General features: G+C 41.7%; 1 protein-coding gene across 1 annotated transcript in view; it reads right to left on the bottom strand.

Annotated features, from left to right (window-relative positions):
* LOC138962675 (43 kDa receptor-associated protein of the synapse-like) overlaps positions 1 to 11,260 on the bottom strand; it is a 79,689-nt gene extending 68,429 nt beyond the window's left edge. Inside the window, exon 1 of the mRNA XM_070334592.1 lies at positions 10,659 to 11,260. The gene's annotated coding sequence lies outside the window, so the exon portion shown is untranslated. The remainder of the gene's footprint in view (positions 1 to 10,658) is intronic.
* Between the last annotated feature and the right edge of the window lie 3,740 nt (positions 11,261 to 15,000).

Raw genomic sequence — 15,000 nt, 5'->3', positions numbered from 1 at the left:
GTAAAGCCAAACTCACAGATAAACAGTGACAGATGGTTTTGATTGGTATGATTTTGATCATGTGACCTACTGTGCAAAGTGTGTAGTAGGTATGGTCATCATTTACGTTGGTGTTAGCACAATATCTGTAGCACATGGTCATCTGAATGTGTTTTTTAAATATTTTAATGCAATTTAGCAAACGCAATAAGCTTTTAAGTTGAACGATTTAGATTGAGGAGACCAAACTCTATCTACTTAAAGCATTTTTGTTTCTGGAAAGTTGGTCTGGTTTTTGGGCGTATAGAAAGTACAACATCTTAATCAATGCGTTTTACATCACGCACAGTTCTCTTTTAAATCATATGTCTTTGCAATGTTTGATGCGCTTATAAACATACACACAAAAGAAAACACAAATTGTTGAAAGGCACACGCAGCAACACATGTTTAATCTTAATGTATATTTTTCAATATTTTCAAGGCGTCATGTACTGCAAATTGTACTTAGTTGTATATTACAGAGTGGTGCCATTAGTCATGCATATCGGAAGACGTGAATTTAGAACGGTACATTTGGATCGCCCAAAAGAAAAATCGATAAAAAAAAGTGTACTTGCCTGAGGCCTTTGGACTTCTGGTATTTAATTATGTGTCCTTTGCTCATTATAACAGAATGTAATTTGCAAGAAAGCAACGCGTACACAGTCTTCAAGAAGTTTATTTACAATGCTTTCAAGTGACGACTGACATGCAGCTATCTCAAGATTTGCGTTTGACTAATTGGTGCTGGACATGCGCTGTAGTTGAATTTGAAGGTAAATAAAAACCATATATATTTTCAATTCTATTAAGATGTCGGGACTGATCATGATATAGTAAAAAATACTCTTCTTCTGTTTATCCGTCTTCTAGTCGCGGCTGTGTTAGTGCCCCCAAGGTAAAGAGCACGGCAGATTTGAAGAAAAAAAAACGGTTCTCGTTTTCGATTGTTTAAAAAGCACAGGAAACAAGATGCAGTTTTTGTATTTACCGATAACGTTTCCATCCGATACATTCAAAAGGGTCTGATCATAGTTATTGAGTGCACCTTCCACTTCAGAATGTATCTCCCTATCTGTGTGATACAAATGTTCATAATTTTTCAAAGATAAGTCTTCGTATCAGTGTATCATCGATTTGTGTCTGTTGTGAATCGTGTTTGACTTTTTAAAGGCGGATAGGTCGAAAGCAAAGTTCTGCTGAATGTTTCGTTTTGTCCAGAATTACATGCTCAAAACTTAACCGTTTTCATTTTTGTCTTTTAATATATAAATGTTAACTGGTAACTTTATGGATTGTGAATTTCAAAACCTTCTGATTGGATAGTTATGCATGTTGATACAGACATTTTTTTAGGTATTTTACTTTTGTCGTTTTGTCAGTTTTTGTATTACTAAATTTGACTTCTTCATCTTTTTAATTTTTTAAATTAAAAGCTGAGTGGGCCTGTAGCGACAGTATTTCTAGGCTAAATCTGTAAACATTTGAACAAAGATTTGTCGACTTTTTCTGAACGTGGGATTGCATTCGAGTTAAATTATAGCTGAATAATTCCTCTATTGATATACATCTCAATACCTTTCAAAAATGCCAGTTTGTAGCATTTTTTAAAACATTTACGAGACGATGAAACAGCTGCATTCTTTATCATTTCGTCTATCACAATATATACATACTTCAATGTGATTTGTAGTGGACCTGCGCTGGAGGGGAAAACAGGTAACAGATACCTCCAACAGGTACAATTTACTACTAACGTCTCGCTGCTTACAATAATTTTCTTCTTCTAAATTTGACGTTTATTCTCGGTCAGAGTGAGGTAGCGTTGGGCACTAGGAATGAGAGGAGTGTGTTAGCCGAATAAAAACAAACTGCAGAATACATGTTGCGACCATATGCACATGCCTTTGCTGATTCACTGAATGTTTTATCATGACTGATTGTATGTTTTGTTTTGTTTTGTTGTTTGTTTTTGTATTGTCCACAAAACTTATGAGAAATTTGATGTCGGCGGAAGAAAATAATTTGCTAGGGTACGTTTATAATATTACAACACGAACACGTTTGAGTCATCAACTGAACATACTTTAATTAAACGTTGATAATCATGCAACCAATCAACAACAAAACAAAACACAACAACAACAAAAACAACGACAACAACAGCAACAAGCAAAGAAACAAGCAAAACAATTAAAGAAAGAAGGAAAGAAAGAAAGAAAAAAAGAAAGAAAGAAAGAAAGAAAGAAGGTAACAAACAACAAACACACAAACAAAACCTAAAAACGAACGTATCAGGTTTTTATAACATTGATGCATGAACATTTATTTCAACACACCTTCCCACTCAACCCACCAAAAGTGTTCTTCTGGTCTTCTGCTTGTCAATAGAGGGGTAAATGTTTAAAATCGCTGTTTTGCTTTGTTTTGATTCCTGCGAATAACTGTGCTTTTCTATCAAATGTTTTGTATCGTCAATATAATCACTGTCATTATACATAATTTATTATGTCTCTGTAGTAATGATATATTTACTTTTATCTTGAATGACATAATTGGAGTGATTGTTGCGGTTTCGTATTTTTTTCTTCAATGGAAATAACTTTGAAACCCAATAAATTGTTCATGTTTCACACAAGTGTACCAATATTGTTGATAGTAACTGCAACTAAATCTTACTTTTTTAAATTGTTTATTTGTTTATAACAAGCATTTCAAGTTTTAAATATAATTGTTTTTTTCGAATGATGAAGAAAACATAAATATACAATAGACATTGATAGCACCGGTTAAAGAATCGTCACGGTTCACCGCCACATACCATCCTGAACTCAGGTCAAAAATGAGTTACTTCCCTTCGGGTCTCATTCTATCCCTGGCAGGATGCCTTGGTTTTCTTTCTGTGCGTAAGAAATCGATTTTTTTTTTTACATATTTAGATCTTTTCGTAATGTGTTATGGATATAACAGATTCGCGATCGTCGATAATTATTTTTCATGGTGTTGTGTAAAATTACAAAGGAATTGATATGTAAGACAGTTTCAAGCGAGCTATCTTTCGCGGATGTATTTACTGTGCAAACAACTCTAAAGTGTCACGTGATAATCAACTTTGGCTTAGGCGTGCACCAGAGCAGACGATTTTTACTGTCACCAGTTGAGAGTGATGCAACCATATATCACGGTCTCCTTCCGACAGCAGTCTCAAAATTTCGACTTGTTTTGACTTTAGAACGATGTCTTTATCATAACTGTGAAGAACAGAACGGAGATCACTGTCGAAGTCGGCCAATCTGGAATCATTTTCGTCTCGCGAACACTGTCAACACTGATCTGAAATTTAGATCAGTGCTCGTGAAAAACATATGGGAGATAACTCTGTATTCTTGTTTTGATAGATTCGCGCAATAATTCAGCATGCTGTCAGAGAGAAACTGGCAATAGCCGTGGACCGATGATTATCAGAATGCGCCACATACCTGTCCATGCTTTTACCTGAGAAAAGAGCGTTCTTCAATTCAGACACATACATGTAGGCTTACCAACAATTAACAGCCAGGATGCCTTCGATACCTGGTGCTTAGTTCAAGGTACTGAACTTATCAAATCCAGGTGCACGGAGCCCCTGGGGCTTTTAGTCATACCTCAGGCAGCTATCCGTTAGAAGAACTACCAAGTTTCAAGTTTCATTGACTTGCACCCAAAGAGTCAAGAACTGCGATTTTTTTACGAATTAATTTCGTACTCGGACCCGGCTGGTCTTGGCCTATTTTTGGATCTAAATTTAGATCAGGTAGATCACCACATCATGCACAAAAATACACGTCACTAAGCAAACTATGTCAGACATCATCATGAGTTTGTGTAAAACAAAATGGAGGCCGGAATCAATCAGTTGAATCGAACTCCGACCAAACACCACGTAATAACTAGGTTAATTTATGCACTCGCGTGAACAAGAAACTATCGAGCTTCACAGATGTCGTCGTTGGGTAGTTTTGAGTTTGTTTTACTGCCATAGGAGGATTTTTGAACTGTAAATGCACTCAGCTGCAACAAAAACGCAAAACGAAGGCTGTGAGCTGCACTGTGCCTTTCAGTGTGACCCCAAACATTGCAACCCACAAACATGATAATAACCTAGGCCTCCACTGACCGAATTATTTCATATTAATTTTGATGTACAGTAACTTCAGCTTATGCATGACCAGTCCATAATCACAATCAGTGGCTTGAATATACAACAGTTGCAGGCAGAATCAGGGCATTTTCCGTGGAGGAGTTCGTTCATGTCCTTAATGAATCTTGCGCGGCATTGCGCAAGTGAGTCTTTAAAACTAAGGGGGTAATTTTTGCAGCCATCTGAGTTCGGTGAATATCTATATAGTTGTTGTTCACGCCGGACACGGGTCAACTTTATGTGCAGACCCAGAGACGGAAGCCATGTCCCACCCCCGTGTCATCACAATGGCACTTAAAAGACCTGGGTCATTCTGCCATAAGTGTAGGTGGCTGAATACACCTAAACACGCAGACACCTGGGTAGCGCGAATCCGTTGCTGCTAGCTTTCCACTGGGAGGAAGCGACCCGAATTTCACAGCGATGGGACAATAAAGTAATGAAAATGAAATGAAAACTTCAGCTTGTTCACGACCATTCCACAAAGTTTCGAGTTTGTAGGTAAAATGGTCCGACTTTTACCTTCTCTCCAAAATGTGTTCCAAATTACTCCTCCGAAATAGTCAATAACACGAATGCAATGTTTTCTATGATTTGCCCTGCGTGTAGCTGCAATTGCTGTTTTCAGGGTTGTGGTACACGAGCCGAAAGTTGTTGCCACCCAAAATGGGAGAGACTGAACAAACCGCGGGTTCTGATTGGTTGAAATCACAACACATCTCAGTTTCAAACCAATCCAACACTTCGGGTGGCTCTATTTGGGTGGTAACTTTGTCGTGCCCCTCAGCCGAGGTCACCGATGACCTGGGGAGGGAGGGGCCGTGTTTGTATACTCGGACATTCGGATAATCCAAAAGGTAAAAGTCTGGAGGGATTATGACTATTGCTCAATGTCAAACCTCGTACTGTTGAGTCGATTCCCGAATTCGGAACATTTTTTTGAAAGTGCACACAAGTCAGACCATTTGACATATAAACTTGACACTTTGAAAACTAGTCATGTATAAGCTGAAGTTAATGTACAACAGATATGAAGTAGTTCAATAATAAGACATTTTTGTGGGGTGCATTTGTTTAGAGGTCATCCTGTATTTGTTGAACCAGTTTGGTGGATCGACATTGTTGTCAGTTTCAAAATGAATTCGACAATAACAACGAAATCCACTTCACACAGAAAGAAGCAAGACTGAAGATTGTTGGGATGTGTCCAAGCTGAAAGATGCTCACATCACATAAGGCCAAACAAAAATATATGTTGGTTTAGGGTAACGTGACCAAAAAAGATAGGGTCGGTAGGTCGGCTTTTTTCTTTTATCTATTTTATTTTATTTATTTTATTTTTATTTTGTTTAAAGTCAGTCGATTTTAAAGGAGGTTACTTCACTTAGTCTCGGTTTGGTTCGCAAAATGTGCCAACAGTTTTTTGGTTTTTTTTTAGAAATGAAAAAATAAAAAGTTTTAGAGTCGGCGGAAAAAAATAGGGTCGGTCGGGTTATATTTTTTCTTTGGCCTAAAGGCTGGGCATATTTGAGCTTTTATATACATGATCATTTTTAAGAGACTAATGGTGTATAACATTTAGGTCCGTTTGTGTAAATTTGATGGAAAACAAGTAATAACGAAGATCGAGAGGGAGGGAGGACTATTTTTTCAGTGCATCAGTTATCAATGACATGACGTGCGTACCTTCAACGTCGTCGCTTTTGACAAACAGACCGACACACCAACAAATAATCAAACAAACAAACGGAGGGGGTAGTAGTAGGTGGGTGGGGTGAATACACAGCCGGTCGAGCGACCGAATGTTTGAGTAAATGAATGAAAGAACGAATGAATGAGTGAATGATCGACCGACCGGAGAAACTCGATCATGACTGAACGAATGAATGAGTGAATGATCGACCGACCGGAGAAACTCGATCATGACTGAACGAATGAATGAGTGAATGATCGACCGACCGGAGAAACTCGATCATGACTGAACGAATGAATGAGTGAATGATCGACCGACCGGAGAAACTCGATCATGACTGAACGAATGAATGAGTGAATGATCGACCGACCGGAGAAACTCGATCATGACTGAACGAATGAATGAGTGAATGATCGACCGACCGGAGAAACTCGATCATGACTGAACGAATGAATGAGTGAATGATCGACCGACCGGAGAAACTCGATCATGACTGAACGAATGAATGAGTGAATGATCGACCGACCGGAGAAACTCGATCATGACTGAACGAATGAATGAGTGAATGATCGACCGACCGGAGAAACTCGATCATGACTGAACGAATGAATGAATATATGACAAAAGTCTCCAAAGCCCTTCCTTTCAGGGAATGTCAATGACCATATTTCAGCACACCTGTTAACCAGACCAACAACTCCTAGATTGACTGCATGAAACGACGCAGAACAACTTCAAGCCCTGCATGCGTCTGAAACCACACTATCTGGGGATCAGAATTTAGGCCCGTATTGCGCAACCCTAAACAATGCCATATGCGCGCTCTCTGCCGAGGTCCACAAAAAAGAGGAGAAAGGAAATGGTGCCATTCTCCGCATACCGGGTCCTTGTCCCATAATAAACAACGCGCCTGTGTAGGCAGACCTTTAGCACAGAGACACCTGTGTTCAGAGGACACCAGGGCTTAGGTGCACGAAGCGAAAGTGGGTGCCACCCAAACGGGTGGGAACAAACCGAGGTGTCTGATTGGTTGAAATCACAACAAAACTAAATTTCAAACGATCCGACACTGTTGCTAACTCCCAACACACCGATTGATAACGTTTTCGTGCACCTCGGCCCTGCATGCTGTTCAACGGAATGAGATGGCCAATGTCCGAGGCACCGTTCCCCTTGAGAGAGATTCTTCTTCTTCTTCTTGTTCTTCTTCTTCTGCGTTCAGAAGTTTAAATTCCCATGTACACTGGGTTTTTTTGTTTTTTTTACGAGTTGGATTTTACGTGCATGACCGTTTTTACCCCGCGTTTAGGCAACCGTACGCCGCTTTCGGCGAATGCATACTGGGTATTTTCGAGTTTCTATAACCTACCGAACTCTGACATGGATTACAGGATCTTTTCCGTGCGCACTCTGTCTTGTGCTTGCGTGTACACACGAAGGGGGATAAGGCACTAGCAGGTCTGCACATAAGTTGACCTGGGAGATCGAAACATGCATATCGACCTTGGGATTCGAACATTCAACCTTCCGCATGAGCGGGATCTAAGATATATATTCTACGAGCAGCACTTGGTATATCTTTGGAGAGCGGTTAGCCAGTTTTCAGGGACAACTCTGGGTTCCGCATGAGAAGGATCTAAGATATTCTACTTGCAGCACATGGTATATCTTTGGAGAGTTAGCCAGTTTTCAGGGACAACTCTGGGTTCCGCATGAGGAGGATCTAAGATATTCCTCTAGCAGCACTTGGAATATCATTCTGTGCAGATATGGCCAGTTTTCAGGGACTGGGTTCCGCATGAGAGAAACCAAAGACATTCTACCAGCAGTGGAATATCTTTTGAGAGATGGCCAGTTTTTAGGAACGCGTGTGAGAGTTCAAAGTCATTCTACTAGAAGCACTTGGACTATTTTTGGAGAGATGACACATTTTCAGGGTCAAGCTAAGGTAAGCGTAAGAGGGATCTATGATATTCTACTAGCAGCACTTGGAATATCATTTCAGACATGACCAGTTTTCGTAGACAAGGCTCCGCGTGAGAGAGATCAAATTAAAGATATCCTACTAACATCACTTGGACTAGATATCCAGTTTTCAGGTACAAGGTTCCGCGTGAGAGAGATCAAGGATTCATGAATATGTAACCGCATAATTATTCATTAATCCTAATTACAAAAATTAATTTAAATTCAACTGTAGCCTTTTGCCAAAAAAATCGTTCTATATTACTGTTGATAAAACACATGCGTTTCCGTCCTTGTGCCAAATATTATACATTTCTGATGTATGATGTCGCTATAAAACCGTTTCCTTCAAATCCAATATGGACAAACACTCAAGTCCTTAATGGCAAAAAACCGTAGGACTTTTGATATCAATTTTACTACCAATATGGTGGCTGATTATGCCAGTTTGCATAGCAACGGCAGTCTATGTCCCTCACAATTTTTTCATTCATTTTTATAAGTCACTTCAATAACTACCCTGAAAGGTAGGCTAGGTTATTCCATGTATTCTCCAAGTTTAATTTTACTGCATCACATGGCCTTAAAAACCTGGGTGCCCCCTGTGCTCACTGGTGGTCTTTTAAGAAATTAACTCATCAAAAAGTGCCAACTCACCACAGCAAGCAATCCGTGTTTTGACTTTTGGTATGTAACCATGTGGAGGGATGGTCTTATCCCATGTAAAAGCCTGATCAGATGTAAAATAGTGAATCGATTTGTTTACATGGGGAAAGTATATTATACGTTATTCTTTTTGGGGGGACCAAAATATGACATTTTTCACAGATCGAGACAGTCAGTGTTCCTCCGAGACCTTCGCCAGCGGATGGTGGAACCGCCGCAACACTATTCAGCGTCGGAGTTTCTATTCCTCCTTGTCATAATTATGTCATATCTTGCAAGTGTTTGTGAGTAAGCATACGCCTAGCAGACGAAGCCCGTTTGATTTTCTCAGGAAATGGATTCCGGGATTTGACAAGTGCCAGCAAGGACGGGCCTACTGCTGTCAGAAGCTAACGGGTGGAACGAGGCGAAGGTAAAAAGGAGATGCAGCGAGAATCGCCGTCTACATAGACTACCTTATCACAGCATTTTAACTTGGAGTAATTGATCATTAAGACTATGATTCTAATGAATTCCGGATGTGCGATGTCATTTTTGCAAACTTAAAACCGAACTGTGCGATGTCATTTTTGCAAACTTAAAGCCAAAATATGAACCTCTTTGCGGGATATGAGACATTTTGTTCAGTTCAAAAGGGGGTTCTACAAACACAGAGTATAATTTGTTTTTGTTTTTTGTATTGTATTCTCTTTATTTATATAGCGCCTTATCCGAAGTTCAAAGCGCTTTATGCCGTGTGAGATGGAATTTTTTACACAATATATCACGCATTCACATCGACCAGCAAACCTCAAGCCTGTTAGGCGAATGTTCACCTTTCGCGGCCTTTATTCCAAGTCACACGGGTATTTGATGGACATTTTTATCTATGCCTATACAATTTTGCCAGGAAAGACCCTTTTGTCAATCGTGGGATCTTTAACGTGCACACCCCAATATAGTGTACACGAAGGGACCTCGGTTTTTCGTCTCATCCGAAAGACTAGCACTTGAACCCACCATCTAGGTTAGGAAAGGGGGGAGAAAATAGCGGCCCGACCCAGGGTCGAACACGCAACCTCTCGATTCCGAGCGCAAGTGCGTTACCACTCGGCCACCCAGTCCATTACTGAATGATTGTCTAAAAAATGATTTCGATTGTGAGCAGTGATGCAGTCGCTAGTTTATTGACATTTACTGCCTCGTATTGGCCTAGAAACATGTCAGAAAAAGTGCTACTTGCTATGGGATCCTGAGACACCACGTAGTAGGCAATGATATTCTGAGGCACACCTCAATCGGTACAGGTACCAGTAGAACAACAAACATGCGGAGACCTGGGAACCCCTGTTTTGCTCTGGAGTATTCTCAAGCAAACTTGGTGTATTTTCAGAAAATGAGCGTACTCCACACAACCTTTGAACATCCATGATTCAAACATCTTTCACACGCGTCCGTCGCACCAAAACGTTTAAAACAAATGCTTCTTTCAAATCTTGGCTGACAAAAATTGTAATCCTGTGTTAAAATTCTGGATTGGCCTTGGAATGCGCTTATGAAAAAAAAGAGGTAAAGGAATTTTTCTCGTCGTATTTTTTTTCCACTAACCATACTACTCGTAATCTAGACAATCATGCATAAAACATACGGCGGAATCGTATGGTCTGCATGCGGTTTTTGGTAGGACGTCAGGCGGCCTTGTTTATCTCATATGAACTCCATATTGACTATCCCCTCTCCCCTCCAGAGTACTGCTGATCAAACTTTGGATCCCGTATTCCAGTGTCCACTCATAAAGTCTCATTCGTGATAACAAAAAATGTTGTCTTTTGGCATACAAACTAGCTTCATCGCCAAATCTGTCTTTTTTCATTCAAGGGACGTAACCACTTGGTGCGTTTTCAAACTAATGGAATCAGTTTTGGGGTACATCTATCGAATTTCATCACAAGACTGATTCAATTGAAAGTACTTGATATTATTTTTTTCCTCTATATAATTGTACCTAATGAAATTGGCGGGGAAATATTCAGTCTTGAGCTTATTTTGGCTGACGCCCTGCTGACGGTCCTACCTATAGCTGCATGAGAACAACACCTTTAACCGAGCAACCAGTTGGCACTAACACAGAAAGACTGAAACCACACGACTCACCTTCGGATTGCAGAACAGGTGTCCCTGCAGCCTCACAATCACTCCAAGACTTTGAGTTCCACTTGAGTTGCAGGAACTTTAGTTAGAATGCATACGATGCACCCCAGTTGGCCGTACCCGGCATCAACCCCTGTGGTCGTAAAATTCCGCAAGACCGCGGATTGTCTGCGGTCAAGACTGGAAGAAAAATAACCACCTACACAGTAAAGACAAGACACGAACTGAAGGCAGTTCTCCCAAAATGCGAAACACCGTACCAGGCCAAAACAACACTGGATTCTGGTGACGATGAAGACGTTTTGTGCTGTGTCAGTAGTAAGTATATAGCCGCCACACAGTATGGTAAGATCCTCAAAGTTTCTGACGTTTTTCTCACTGTGAATTTGTCACGGTCACTGCCGCCCAAACTTTATTTTACACTCTTTTGCTTTGTCGTCTTAATGGACTCGAAAACGACGACGACGATGACAACTTTCTCCGCCCTACGCTACTCGTGGTCGCACGGACACCAACGACGATACAACCGTCGCTCTCTCCTCACCCGACCGTCCTCGAATGTAGTGCTCTCCTCTTCTCTTCTCCTCTCGTCTGCTTCCTCTGTACCGTTACCTACATTGGGGCCCTGTCAGGGATGAGGGGCACAAATAGAATCTTTAGCAGGGGAGGTGGATGGGGGGAGGCCGTGTGTGGGTAAGGAGGGTGGATGTAGAAAGGTAAGCGAAAACGGGGGTGGTGGAAGAGAAATGGGTGTTGATGATGAGGGGGTGGAAGAGGTTGTGGTGGAGATGGTGGCGTATGGTTGGTAGAGGTGTGCAACTAGAAGAAAAGGAATTTACTGTGCCTCGACACGGTTAGAAAGAGAGAGAGTGAGACTGACGTAGAGAACCCAGAACTCAGAACTAAGTTTTTACATAAGGATAAAGGTTTTAGGCTTAGCCTAATCTTCCAACCTGTCCTCGGAACATATACAGAGAATAATTGTAAACGTGTGAGAGAGAGAGAGAGAGAGAGAGAGAGAGAGAGAGAGAGAGAGAGAGAGAGGGAGACAGAGAGAGAGACAGAGAGAGAGAGAGAGAGAGAGAGAGAGACAGAGAGAGACAGAGAGAGAGAGACAGACAGACAGACAGAGAGAGAGAGAGAGACAGAGACAGAGAGAGAGACAGACAGACAGACAGACAGACAGACAGAGGCAGAGAGAGAGAGAGAGAAGAGAGAGAGAGAGAGAGAGAGAGAGAGAGAGAGAGAGAGAGAGAGAGAGAGAGAGAGAGAGGGGGGGTGTCAGTGACCAGCATTGACTGACATTCAAATGCGATTACCAAAGCCAATTAAGAGTGGAAAAAAAACCCTCACCACTTCCATCGACGGAATCATGTGTTTTACATTGATTCTAAAATGTGTGACAGTTAAAGATACCTTCCTTCTAGTCGTGTAAAAACCTTGTTAATCACCACAGAGATATGTCCTGGATTTCATAGTTGTGGGATTAGACTGAGCATCCTGCTCAACTTCTGCTTGAACTCAGACCAAACATCGACGTTCAATATCTTTTTTCTGTGCAAAGTGAAATCGGTTTTGGTTTAAAAAATGTGTTCGATTGAGATAGATGTTTTCAAAGCAATTGGAATTGTTGATCTAAAGGAGCACAACAAGATACAGTTACAAATGTGCTCTTAGAGACAAAACAATACAATGGTGGACACAAATTATTGGTACTAAAATTAATCAAAGTTAACTGTTTTGGTTTGCGTTACCCTATGTTTTGTTAATAATCCAAGCAGCGCATCGGTCAGCAAAATAAATGTAGGGCCTACAGTTGGCATCATAAGCCGGAATCAGGTGACCTAGATGTCGTCCTCATTCTGGCGTGGCTAGTAGAGACGCGGCTTCGGTCAGAAAAGCCAAATGCTTTTGACATCATGATGACACGGAATCAGGTGACATAGATGTCGTTTTCATTCTGGCGTGGCTAGTTGAGACGCGGCTTCGGTCAGAAAAGCCAAATGCATTTGACATCATGATGACACGGAATCAGGTGACATAGATGTCGTTTTCATTCTGGCGTGGCTAGTTGAGACGCGGCTTCGGTCAGAAAAGCCTAATGCATTTGACATCATGATGACACGGAATCAGTCGACATAGATGTCGTCCTCATTCTGGCGTGGCTAGTTGAGACGCGGCTTCGGTCAGAAAAGCCAAATGCATTTGACATCATGATGACACGGTATCAGGTGACATAGATGTCGTTTTCATTCTGGCGTGGCTAGTTGAGACGCGGCTTCGGTCAGAAAAGCCAAATGCATTTGACATCATGATGACACGGAATCAGGTGACCTAGCTAGATGTCGTCCTCATTCTGGCGTGGCTAGTTGAGACGCGGCTTCGGTCAGAAAAGCCAAATGCATTTGACATCATGATGACACGGAATCAGGTGACCTAGATGTCGTCCTCATTCTGGCGTGGCTAGTTGAGACGCGGCTTCGGTCAGAAAAGCCAAATGCATTTGACATCATGATGACACGGAATCAGTCGACATAGATGTCGTTTTCATTCTGGTGTGGCTAGTAGAGATCCTTCGGTCAGCAAAGTCAAATTGATTTAACATCATGATGACACAGAACCAGCTGGCCTTGACATTGTCCTCATTGTGGCTTCAAGAGATCAGAGACAGACAATGTCCATCGCTAATCATGTTAGAAAATGTACCAAATAATTGTGGGATAAGTTTAATACTCCATCGGGACATTATAAGATGTTTGGTGGCTTGTTCACAGACCAGCTTTTTTGTTGGTCCAAGGGGACCCATATATCGTCTTTTGTTTCATCTTTATCGACCAAGGCCGAAGGCCGCGGTTGATAAATATGAGACAAAAGGCGATATGCTCCCCGAGGACTAACAACAAAATGCTGGTCTGACGACAAGCCACCAAACATCGTTTTTGTCATCATTTTGGTTGTGCAACAAAATGCACAATAACCCACAGGGAGACGAATTTTTAGAATCCAACTCCGGGCCACAAAGCATCGTCACAGTAGCTCGAGATAACACGTCAACCTTGTATGTGACGTCAAACGTAGCTTGTTGATGCTTTTCTTCCAGTCTGAAAATGTACAGAGCTGCGATCATACGTGTGAGTTCAGTAAGTGTTGAGCATATTTCTTTTCTTTTTAAGTGTTTATGACTTTTCGTTGTGGATTTTGCGATTACAGAGATAAGTTGCAAATTGACCATGAGTCGTCGCGGTAATTATCAACATTGATTGGGTATTTAAGAGTGAATGCTTACAATCGTTGTCCTCGGAAACACAAATCCAAAGCCGCGATGGTTCCACACATCAAACAATCAGCCTGATTGGCTTTTACTTTGACAATCCACGTTTCACCTGAAAGCTCAAACCCATTCACCACCTCGATTTATTGCATGGCGAACATGAGATTTATTTCCCAGGTGTTTGTGAATGAAAACTCGTGAAAATGATGACAAGTGCTAGTAACTGCCCAACTAGTTTAGGTGTGGCAGGACAGGCCTCGGCGTCAAGCTTGATCTGATCTAGCCGAGACCGATGAGTCGGTCACATTCTAGGTCGTTTCAAGCACAGGCACTCGTCACGAGGTGGGCGGGGCCTATGTCTTGGATGTCACTTGTGATGGACGGTCGTCTTTCTTATGGTTTATTAATAGTAGTAATCTTGAGAGCGCACAGGCCCCGCCCACTTTGATCCCGACCCGCTCGTGACGCGGAGTGCCAGCGGTTTCAATTAAATTCATCGGATCACCTTTCGTGGTTGAGGGAAAGCAAGATATAATAACGGATCATGATGACACGAGTACACAAAAAGTCACTCGTAGAGATCCGGAATAGATTGTGGGGGGTGGGTGGGAGTGGGTGCGTTTGGAGAGGGGGTGGCGACGGAATAGGGAGGCGGGGAGGAGCAAGAGAAACATAGATGAAGAGAAGAATCATGGGGTTGAGTGACAATCTTCCATTGTTAATCCTAAGATAAACAGTTTGAACTGGAAGGAGAGCCTTAATTAATATCTATATATACGACTTGTGTGTGTGTGTGTGTGTGTGTGTGTGTGTGTGTGTGTGTGTGTGTGTGTGTGTCCGCGATGCACGGCCAAAGTTCTCGATGGATCTCTTTCAAATTTGGTGGCCATATTCAGGTACACCCCGGACACAACCTGGTCGATGAGATATTTCAACACGTGCTCTCAGCGCGCAGCGCTGAACCGATTTTGATTTTTCTCTGGATCCATTCCCAGTAACTCTTCCTTATCTTCTCCAGTGTTTTCAGCGTTTATCTCCCTTCCTTCGTGTGGCGTCAATCCATATTCCCGTTTC

This window comes from Littorina saxatilis, linkage group LG3 (genome assembly GCF_037325665.1).
Source record: "Littorina saxatilis isolate snail1 linkage group LG3, US_GU_Lsax_2.0, whole genome shotgun sequence".
Classification (NCBI taxonomy): domain Eukaryota; kingdom Metazoa; phylum Mollusca; class Gastropoda; order Littorinimorpha; family Littorinidae; genus Littorina; species Littorina saxatilis.
Note: the sequence above shows the minus strand (reverse complement) of the source record. Positions and strands in the feature narration are given on the sequence as shown.